The 11861-nt window shown below is 40.6% G+C and overlaps 1 pseudogene; it reads right to left on the reverse strand.

The window, feature by feature from the left end:
• Positions 1-10462: 10462 nt before the first annotated feature.
• Positions 10463-11084, reverse strand: LOC107529492 (iron-sulfur cluster assembly 1 homolog, mitochondrial-like; annotated as a pseudogene).
• Positions 11085-11861: the final 777 nt, after the last annotated feature.

An 11861-nucleotide genomic window follows, 5' to 3' on the forward strand; every position in this document is an offset into this window, starting at 1 on the left:
CCCTTAATAATTAAGCCTTCAAGACAATGAGGCTTTGGTTGGCGTCAAATAATCAGGTTTGTTGACCCCAGAGACAGAGTTTCAGTCAAACTAGAGATAACATCGAGGCCTCAGTTGTATTTCCGCTCCAGGCCCAGAAAAGTGGCGAAACCAGATGAAGGGATATCATGAATAGATGCACTGATCAAAGATCCCCTACCCTAGCACCAACCAGTCAGTAGAGACCACAACCCTGACCACAATCCTAACTCTCTTAGTCACCATAATTAATGATTTTTTCCCTATAGAACCCATCCCTTGGAAACCATCAGGGAGCTGGGTCTTCGAGCATTAGCTAACCTGTTTCCGGGTGCAGGTCACTTCCTGAAAATAAACCCTTACTTTCTTTGCTGCAAGATCCTGTTGGTATCTTATTGGGCTCTGATGTGCACAGGCAAATGGATCCTTTTTAAAATACATTTCCATAGTATATATAGTTGAGACTAAGACTGATGGTGATAAAAGTTGTGAATATAAAATGGGGAGATAAATTTAAGAGCCCTGGGAAAAGATAAAGCACTCCACAAATATAAGGTGAGCATTAATATTATGGTTGTCAGAGTAAGCCAGGAAATCACTCTATAAAACATTGCCAGCTCACAGTTACCCATAATAGTGGAGACAAGCAGCAGTGCGAATAATGTAAGGAGTAGATAATTGAAAAATTAATAACACATGCTTTGAAGAACATTATATAAAATTTAAGCTGTATTTTTCATATTTTATTATGAATTTTTCTCAAAAATACAGTAAATTTTTTAGAATAACAATATCCATATATGCACTAGCTGGAATGAAAAGAATGATAACAATTTGCAGTATTTGTTTTAGATCTCTTTTTTTAAAAAAAGGCAAAATATTACAGATACAATTGAGTTTTCTTCTGTAATTTTAGCCTGTCCAAATTCTCTCTTTTCCTAGGGGCAACCATACTCATTAAATTGGTATATATTCTTCATATTCATGGTCTTATACTTTTACTCCATATGCATGTATCTATAAGCAATACATAAGTTTTTGTGATTTTAAGCTTTACATAAATAGTATCACACTGTGGAAAGCACTCTGCAATTTTCTGTGTTCACGCAACACTTATTACTGAAACTCATCTATGTTGAGACACATTAGTTGACCGAATTTGCTTATCTTTGGGGAGACCCTCCCTATACTCTGGAAGGAACTATTTTGAAAGACTTTTAATAAAATAGACCACTGATTCTCAACTGTGGGTGATTTTGCTTCCCTCAGTGAAATCTGGCAATGTCTGAAGATATTTTGGGTTGTCACAACTGGAGGTGAGGTGCTACTGCACCTAGTGGGTAGATGTTCCCTTGGCAACCAGCCCTCCATGGATGGCCCCCTATCATTGGCCTATGGATGGAGGGCCTGGTTGCCAAGGGAATCAACCATATGATTGGAGGGTTGGAACTTTCAGTCCCACCTCTTGACCTCCAGGGATGGGGGAGGGGACGGAGGTTGAATCAATAGCCAATGGCCAATGATTTAATCAATCATAACTAAGTAATGAAGCCTCCATAAAAGCCTAAAAGGACAGGGTTCAGAGAGCTTCCAGGTTGGTGAACACAGGAGAGGGCAGCGCAACGCCCTTTCCTCATATTTTGCCCTATGCATCTCTCATCTGACTGCTCCTGAGTTATAGCCTTTCATAATAAACCAGTGATCTAGTAAGTAAAATGTTTCTCTGAGCTGCTCTAGTAAGTAAATCCAACCCAAGAACGGGGAGAAGGGAAGGTGGTCTTTGGAACCTCTGATCTATAGCTGGTTGGTCAGAAGCCCAGGAGACAACCTTAACTTGCTACTGGCATTTGAAGGGTGGGGCAGTCTTGTAGGGCTGAGCCCTTAACCTGTGGCTCTGATGCTATCTCTCGATAGGTAGTGTCAGAATTGAATTGAATTGTAGGACACCCAGCTGGTTTTGGAGAATTGCTTGGTGGTGTGGGGACCCCTTCACATACACATCCGAACTGGAATCAGAATTGTTAGTTGGTGAGCAGAAGTGGAACTAGTGCAGAATATTAGTTATAGATGAGGAATAGTGAAATGAATGTGCAAATTGAGACAAAACTAGCTTTTTCCACACTAGATGAGGGAAGTCAATTAAACCACTACCCCCTCTACCAGATAGGACAGGATTTGATGTATATAAACAAGAACTATTTTACATTGCTATCAGTTATCAACAATTTACAGAGTTGAAAAACAGCTCCCATAGAACTAGATAACCCAGAGAGGTGCCTTATACTCTAGAAAATCCAGTTTCCCACGGCAGCACAAATTTCCCCCCATGATGTGGTGATTTTAAGACTGTATAAGCCAGATTTTGGAAAACAGACTGCCTACTATTGATCTTGCTTAAGCTATGAAGCCCAGATCAATCCTTAGAGTGAGGATAAGGTTTTTACTACCTCCCTCCCCTGACTCCGCAAGGAATGGGTACTTCCCTTATCAGTCATTTTGGGAAGAGGAAAATTCCTGGGCAGGAAAATAAAGCCAGGCCAGGGCTTGAGAGAGTCTAGATTTCTTCTAAGTTGGGGGACACTGGGACCTAAATTCCAAGGTAGGGTGATACCTGGAGTTACCTGTTTCTTTTTGAGCCACTTCCCTGTCATGTGAAGGACTGCTGGGAATTAGACAGGGTTTCAGGGTTTGGGTTTAGAGCTATCACCTTCAAAGATATCTCCTTTTCCGGGATGTTGTCAGTTATTCTCTGTTTTCAGTTTCCTTTTCCCAGAGCCTTTAAAACATGGTTTTCAAAAAGTACAATTTCATCACAGCTTAGATAGGGGGAATTTGGAGTGGGACTAACCTTACTTTGAGACTATAGTTGGGATGGGTCACCAGTTGTCACCAGTGGTACCAGCAGCATTACTGTCCAGAAGAAAGACAGAGGCAGGGACAAAAGATGGTGACCAGTTGTCGGTATTTATGAGTCATTACCCAAGGGACCTCAGAAATAGTTGGGAAACAATTTGAGGAGGGTCAGTTTCTGGTGGTTTCACTGATTTGACATCCTAACATAGCAGTTTGGGTTTGAAGCAGAAGTGTAACTCTGTATTGTTGTCATAGTCTGATAAAGCCTGAGACTTTAACAGTTGTTGGAATGTTTTATAAAATCATGAAAGATTGGAAATAACAATGATAGATAATAGGATTAAAATATGCCATTCTTTAGATATAAAATTTGAGTGCTAATTTGGTTTGGAAAAGGTAAGCAAGGTATCAATATTTAATAGCAATGAGACTGAATCAACAGTGAGAAAAATTCAAGAGCATGGTGGTTCAGTTCTCTGGAGGGCTTAATCGCCTACAAATCTGAATGACTAGACCTGAGACTTCCTACTTGAAATTCATCACATAAGTCAATTACAGGGAGCGCATACGAGCTTCTGGTTTTGTGCCACATATTTAGATATAGGCAATTTTTTTTATTGTTTGGTTCTATAATCTTAAATCAGATCATATGAATCTTTCTTGACTTGTTTAGTAAGATTTAGGAATATCCTAAGCCTAAATTTTATACTGCCCAGTCTAATGTCAAGGACTGGTGTTTGTCAGCCTTCAAATGGAGTTTGCACCAAAGTGGCAGGGTGCCTGTGGGAAAGTCTAGAATGTTGGTCTTAAATTTCAGCCCTGCCACTTCCTAACTGCAAAATCTTGAACAATCTGAATCTCAATGGGTTTTTATTTAATCACATGTAAAATGAAGGGTCTGACCAGATGATTCCTAAGGGTTCATCTAATTAAAAAATTCTATGATTCTGCAAAGAAATCACTTCCTTCTTCCAGTTTTGCATATGGCAAAACTGGAAGGTAACAAAACAGAGGTAACAACACTGAAGGGGAAAGAGCCAAGAAGCAGGCTCCAACCTCTTACTTGTTCCTTTCTAAATTACTGACTAAACCCCCAAGGCCTTTCTTTTGAACGGTTTCTGAGATGTCTTCAAATTTTGCCTTTTGTTCTCTTTATGTTACTGGGCAGTAAGGAGCTAGGAAAATTCCAGGGTAAGTGGAATAGGGAAATTGAGACAGGAAAGTTAAAACAAGGCCACACACTGTGGGCAATTTGCAACCAGTTTGTAAATAACAAGCCATTATCTTCCCCAGCCAAGGACACTTGAGAGCAAATGGTTAAAAGCCTCCCTAAGGAGAGAATGCAGAAAGGAGGGGGAAAAGCAAAGGAAAAAAAGGGCAGTTTTACTGCCTAAGCAGAGAAGCCAGCAGTCTCAAGGCTTGGCAAGATAAAATGGCCAGGTGCTTCTCGTGAGTTCTCGGAAGGCCACAACAAAGTAAAAAGGGACCTTGAGAATTAATCTGAACCCAAATATTCAGCAGAGGAATTTTGAGACCTATAGACAGGAGGGTATCTAACGCCTCGGACCCCACCCATCTCACTTTTCAGATTAGCTGAGAGCCCATCTGTACTTCATAAACCAGATGTATAGATGTGCTTGCCTTGCTTCTTTAATAAAGGTGCTTGCTTTAATTGCTTTAATAATAGTGGCTTCATCACAAAGCAATCAAGGTCTCTTGTATAAATTCATCTATATGAGAAGACAAGGAAAGAGGTTGGGGACAGCCCTCTCCCATTGACTCAGGGGGCTGTCCGATAATACCTCTCGGGGCTGTGAGAGGTGCCTGTAACATTTATACCCATAGCTCCGTTGTATATAAAGAGTAGAATAGCTAAATATATTAAAATTTAAATAATAATGAGGAAACAATCTGACCCTTTTAAGACTATTTAAAAATCAAGGGAAAAGTGAAATCTCATATGCTGGCAAAATTGCAGGAAAATAGTAACATCCATATATTCCTGATGTTACTGGTAAAATCCTTTTAGAAGACATTTTGATACACATATTAAGTATTATACACCTGCTTTGACTCAGTAACCCCCCTATTCTGAATTTATATTATAGAATTATTATACTTCTCTAATTCTAATAAAGTATGAATTTTAAGTGCACCATCAATTTAATAACTTTTTAAAGGGAAAAAGCAAATAATGCCATCCATCTGTATACTAAAATGCTCCCAGATATATATTGAGGAAAGAGTAAAGATAGGTTACACAGAACCTCTCCTTATTTTATTCATTTAATCCCCAGCAGCCTTCTCAAGTATATCTGACACCCCAAGTTCTACAGATAAAGAAACTAAGTCTCAGGAAAGTGAAATGATTTAGTGAAAGTCACTCGGCTAGAAAATATCAGTCCTACTCTACTCCAGTGAGAAAAGAATGAAGACAGGGAACATATAAAATGGAGTCCCGTTAGCCACGCTGCTGCAATTATTAACATTATGAAGGTTGAGGCACAAGGAAAGACTCCACCCTTGTTCTAACCAGCCTGGGAACTTCAACTTTGAACTTTCCGGTCCTGCAGCAACCCCTGAGCTTCCAGGGAGCGCTCTGACTACCCACTGAAGGACTCACATATCCAGGCCACCTGCAAACCTCCCTGAAGGACACACATCCATCCATCCACCTGACATCCGTGACCCAGACCCCCCAGACCTGACCCGACCTCCTGACGCCCATCTTCTGGACCACCTGGCATCCATCACCCCGACAGCCTGACGTCCAGCTGATAACCCTCCTGGACCAATTCTAGGGCTAAGAATGCAGGTCGGATCATTCTCAAAGATGGACTTTTTCCTAAGAGAACTTTAACTTTCCTTTCTTCTTTGTAACACTGCTGGGTTTTCTCCTAGCTGTGTTTTTTATTTGCAAACTCTAAGACTCTTGAATAAATCTCTATCATTTATTTTTAGCAAAGCCTCTAGACTCTTTGAATTCATTTGACAATATTAAAAGAAGAAAAATCTGTATCTTGGAATTGAGGCAATACAAAAATTCAAAAGGAGAAAAATCCATACAAATGAATATATTTACAGCAGTTACTCATAATTTTAAAATACCAGTATTTGCACCCAATAATAAGGAAATTATTAAATAAATATGTATAATATTTAAATACAGTGGGATGTCACAGTTATTAAAAATTTATGAGCCCAGCTGGGCATGGCTCAGTGACTGAGCATCGACCTAGGATCCAGAAGATTGTGGTGTGATTCCCTGTCAGGGCACATGCCCAGGTTGTGGGCTCCATCCCCAGTCTGGGGTGTGCAGGAGGCAGCCAATCAATGACTCATCATTGATGTTTCTATCTCTCTTTCCCTCTCCCTTCCTCTCTCTGAAATCAATAAAAATATATTAAAAAATATTATGATAGCCCTGGCTGGTGTGGCTCAGTTGGATGAGCATCGTCCTATGCACCGAAAGTTTGTTAGTTTGATTCCCGATCAGGGCACAGGCCTGGTTCCAGGCTCAATCCCAGGCAGGGGGTGTGCAGGAGGCAGCCCATCGATGTTTTGCTCTCACATGGATGTTTCTCTCTCTCTCTAAAAATCTTTAAAAAAAGAAGACTAACAGCTAAGTGGTTGTGTTCCAATAAACCCTTTAAAAATTTATGATAAAAATGTAAAATATATAGTTTGATGAATTTAGAAACAATATGTCCACATGGAGAAAAGTTTGAAAGAACTCCAAACAAATGAAAATCATTATGTTGTTGAGATACTGGAATTATGTATGCGTTTTAAATGTCCCTCCCATATTTTAAAAGCATATTAATTAATCAAAAATAAAAGTGCCTATAAGCATTCTTATCTCAATAGCCAATCTCTTCCCTGTTTTTCCTTGTGTCCAGTTTTCTCTCCTCCTTGGCATAGTCGGTAATTTAGATATTTAGCTCGCCATTGGGAAGAAGCCATGTTGCAACTTTTGTTAATAACATGTAATGTGTTTACACAATCACTTCCATTCTGTTTCATGAATAAAAAGTATAATTATGTAACCACTGAGAGCTAGAGCCAATAAAGCAATTATCTTATCTGTATATAAGAATCCTGCTCTGACTTGAAGGAACTAAATGCTTTTCAGGGAGGGGAGAGAAGGGTGAGAATGCAGCATCCTGGTTAGTGGTAGCAAAACTTTAGCATCTTAAGGATGCTGATACTTCTCTTTCCTCACCTGTTGCTACAGCTCTGCCAGAATTCTAATTTCAGTCTAGGAATTAATTGGAATTTCCTGTTTAAAACAAGAACAGCCCTGAAGAATTTGCCTTGCTACATTATAGCATGGAATATTTATATATATCTATCTCACTAAGTTTACATATGTCATGTGCCTTTGAAAACTCCAACTATGAAAACCCAGTACTCTAGCAGGTAAAAGATGTACTTCAGGGCCAAGAGTCATCCCCCACTTTCTCCACTTTTTCATTTCTCACTCCATAAACCCACTCAAACTGGCTTCTGCCCCAACCACTACAAGGAAATGGCTCTCACCAGAATATTAATAATATCCCAATCCAACACTTAAAAAAAACTATTTTAAAACACTTCAATTTGAAATAATCTCAAACGTATGGAAGATGTGGAAGAATAACACGAACTCCTCTATACCCTTTACCCAGCCTCACCAGTTACTGGTGTTTAACCCAGTGATGCTTCAGTATTTTCTAAGAACAATGCCATTCTCTAACGCAACCACAGTGCAGTTCTCAAATTTAGAAAACTTAATAGTGATATACAGTACTATTATCTAGTATGTAGTTTTAATTCAAATTTTCCCAAGTCTCAATAATTTTTTAATTGAAAGAAATTATTTTTATTAAAAGATTTTAAAGAAAAATAATGGGTTAAAATTTGAATTTTAAAAACATTTTCAGTGCTTTTAAACGACATTTACATAATTATTCAGACTTACTTTCTAATTGAATTGATTTTTACACTCACCATCAGGACTTCTTCTATGTACTTCTACTTCAAAAGCATTTTTATTAAGCTTTCATTTACAGTACATCTGTGAGCAAATTTTCTCGGGGTGGCATCTTCAGAGCCCATAAATAAGTAGAGTTATTTCTGTGGATTTCACATGACTTGATGTAGAATTCTTGAGTCACACACAGCCTCTCCCTTCAAAATATTTCATACGGTCTTGCGTGTATCCTGTCACTCTGTGACACTCAAGAGAAGCCCGATTTTGTACTCCGGATAATAATTTCTTCAGAAAACCTAGGGCATTGTTTAAGCCTGACATTTAAAACATTAGTTGTTCACGTGTAGGTACTGAACGGCTTTTGTCAATTTTGCTTTCCCTGCGGTAGGGTCCTCTAGCCTGAGGAAGAAAGGTTTTTCTTAGACCCGGGAACACTGTATTGTGCCCTCCAAGTATCGCCTGCCTTCGTCTGCTCTGGAATCTCCCTCTGGCCACTGCCCGCCAGTCTCCGCGCCCCTCTCGGCGTCCCGCGAGCCTCCCTCGCGCAGGCCGTCCGCGGTAAAGCGGCGGCGCGGCGCGGCGAGCAGCCTTCCTCCCGCTCAGCAGCCGCGCCGCAGGGCCGCCGGGCACAGCGCGGGAGGCTCTTCGCTTCGTGGAGCCGCGCGGAGGCCGGCGGGTGCCGAGCCAGCTCCTTTAGATTTGTAAGTTCCAGTTGCTTCCGGCAGACGTGACAATCGCCAGTCCACCCCACGTCACAACGGCCGGGCGGGAAGGTTTGCGCAGGCGCACACGAGAAGCCCCCAACGACCACAAGCAGAGCCACAGGCTCTGGTCATTTAATGCCCGGATGTCGTGTGTTGGTGCCCGGATGTCGTGCGTGCATGTAGTCGAGGTGCGCGCAGGCGCAGGGAGTGGCGCGAGGATGTGACCTGGGCCCGCAATTTCTGGAGCCCCCCGAGGTGCTGCCTGCCTACAGCAGCTGTGCCTTGCACCAAAACGGATTAATTCTTCTTTTGAGTTATTTTAATTATTACAATAACCTGTGTTGTTGCTAAAACATTAATTAGAATAATGCATTTCAATCAGCCTATGATCAAATTGGTTTTGTTTTGATATTGAGGACTTACTGTATAAATTTTTACTAGTTAAGGTACAACAATGCTATAACAATTAAAACCAAAATCTCAGTGGCTTTAAAAAAAATAGAAATTTATTTTTTTCATGTAAGGTCCAAAAGGAGTATTCCTGATAGGTGGTGACATTCTTCCAAGTAGTAACTCTGGCACCCAGGCTTCTTGCATCTTGTGGCTCTGCCATTTTCAATGTATGGCCTCTAAGGTCATGGGGCAATAGGAAACAGTGTAAAGGATGTAGCCTGGAGGACTTTAATGGGCCAGGCCTGGAATTCATCCACTTGACCTCTGTCTGCGTTTCATTGACCAGAATGCAGTCACATGGCCACATCTAACTGCAAGGGCAGCTGGGAAAATGTGGTTGCCCAAGAGGAAGAGGAGAGGGGTTTGATAAACACTTAGCCAGTTTTGATTTTCTGTGTTTCCTTTATGAACTCTTGCAGGCCTCATAAGTGAAAAGTTATGGTTATAATTACAAACCCACACTTCAAAAGACTTAACTGTCAAAACAAAAAACGTATTAAACTAATGCACGAAAGCAAGGTTTGAAAACAGGATGATTTTTAAGTTCATAATGAGTTGGATAAAAATTAAATTAAAATATACTTGCTTATTGACGCAGCTAATTCAAATTTTGCTGTCGTCATAACAGGGAGCTGTCAATTTAATTTATGCCTGAAAAATCAGAATAGCTGATTTGTATTAAGAATAGTAAGAAATGCTATGGTATAAATAAATATTGCCGATTAGGTGGAAGCAATGAAATGTAATTGTTACCGAGTGACTCAGCCAGGGGTTTGGGAATCACAAGACTAAGGAGACAGGAACTGTGTAGGTAGGAGTGGAGCTGTGGGATTAAACCTAAGAAGTATCTAGCTAAGCCCAGAAGAGTCAATCTGAAGGCTTTGGGGGTAAAAATAGAGTGAGGCTTTTGTGGAAAAAAAGGGTCTACAAAAGCAGGCTTTATATAGCTATAGCCAAATGGCTTAAGAGGGTGGAACAGAACTGTTTCTCTTTTGTCTGCCATGGGTGGCATAGCAATTGAATTTGTATAGCCGCAAACACCTCTCTGTTACTGCTGAATGAGGTCCGGAAATCTCAGGGGCTGCATGTAAGTGAAGGAGGCATTTGGAAGGTCCTCCTATTTCCTCTCGTAGTGTAGTGTAGAGTAGTGTCATAGTGTGTAGTGTCATCTCCAGATGACTTCTTGGGGAGTGAGTTAGTGAGGCAGCCTTTCCTGAGAGAGGAAGCACACAGTAAGAGCCACCACAACCAAGCACACAGCATGGACTGCGTCCTCTACTAGGCACTTGCACGCTTTCCGCCCTACAGAGGATTCTTTATGAAAGGAACTAACTTTTCATTTTCCTCATAAAGTAACCATGCAGCATACACCTTAAGCACTTGACAGTCACATGATTTCTTCAGTAAGCCCAGGGCTTCCACAGGCTTTCCTGGAGCTCCCAGCCAGAGCAGTCCTGAGGAGTCAAATATTAAAGTTTTCTTCACAGCCACGTGTTCCTTTGATATTTCGGTTATTGAAGGCAAAATCACTGGATAATTTATCTTCAACATAGTCCATTTCTGTTCCAAAAAATGTTAGCTGTGCTTTCTTTTCGATGAACACTCTGACTTCATCTTGAACAACTTCTTCATCAGAATCTCCTTTTGTCTTTGTATATTCTAGAGCAGTGATTTTCAGCCTTTTCCATCTCATGGGACAGAAACTAGTTACTAAAATTCTGTGGCACACCACAAAACATATTTTCACTGATCTGACAAAAAAAATAGGTATAATTTTGATTCAGTCACACCAGACGGCTGCTGTTGTGTTGGTTGTTGTCATTCAGTGCCCCTGAATAAATAGTCAGGTATTGCATGTTTAAAAAATTCTTTCGGCTTGAATATCGCTGCTCTAGAGTAGAAGAAAGGCCATTACAACCCCTGGTTTGGACACCAATTTTCACACCTACATATTCAGGCTTATCTTTATGAGTTGTTTTGGATAGTTTGCGGCTGAAGGTGTCAGGGGGAGAGCAGCCCTGGGTGGGCTGCGCCACCCTCCTGCTCACCACTGGGACAGTGACCCGGACTAAGGAAGCTGACATCCTTGAGGTCCCGTCACCTTGATGCTTAAGGCCAGAGCTCGGATGCCTCAGCCTCTCGTCATGGACAAGAAGGGAGCATCGACCTAATTATGTTCCTTTAAAAAAAGGTTTTTCTGATTTTGCTAAGTGGATAAGATGTATCCAACCACATTAAACAATAATAATTTTGGAAGGATAGCCTCCCTCTTTCTCTAAAAGTTATGGGAGGTGGTTTGCAAAAGTTAGATATATTCAGAAATATAATTAAACTTGTTGGTAAAAATATTAAAATAGGCCATTTTGGGTTGAGCAATTTTTGCTACTTCCTGGAGTTATGTTCTAAAGAATTCATTAGTGACTGAAAAACATTTTGAAGAGTTATTGTCCGGGCTCTATGTGTTTCTTCATTGTGAACTAAGCCCTAAGTTTATAAGAGTAAAAGTGTGCTCATTACTCATCCGGAGTCTTCAGTTTGGGGAGGAAAAGCAGTGGTCGTCAAACATTGCAATTACCTGGGGAGTTTTAACAACTGCTGTTGCCTGGGTCTCCCCAACAGAGATTCTGACACAAGAAAAAAAATCATATTTAAATGGGGCGGGGGTAGATTAGAACATGCGAGGAAATTATGCCATTGTCTGGAGATGAGCCCTGGTTGACCCTCTGACGTTCCCTTCAGTGACAGGACACAAGCATGCATTACTCCAGCATACCAAATATTAGTCCATATTTGAATATTTTCAAAAGCAGTTCAGTGTGCTGGAAAACAATCTCTTCCACATAACTACAAATCCATATGCA

This window comes from Miniopterus natalensis, chromosome X (assembly GCF_054644295.1).
Source record: "Miniopterus natalensis isolate mMinNat1 chromosome X, mMinNat1.hap1, whole genome shotgun sequence".
Classification (NCBI taxonomy): Eukaryota; Metazoa; Chordata; class Mammalia; order Chiroptera; family Miniopteridae; genus Miniopterus; species Miniopterus natalensis.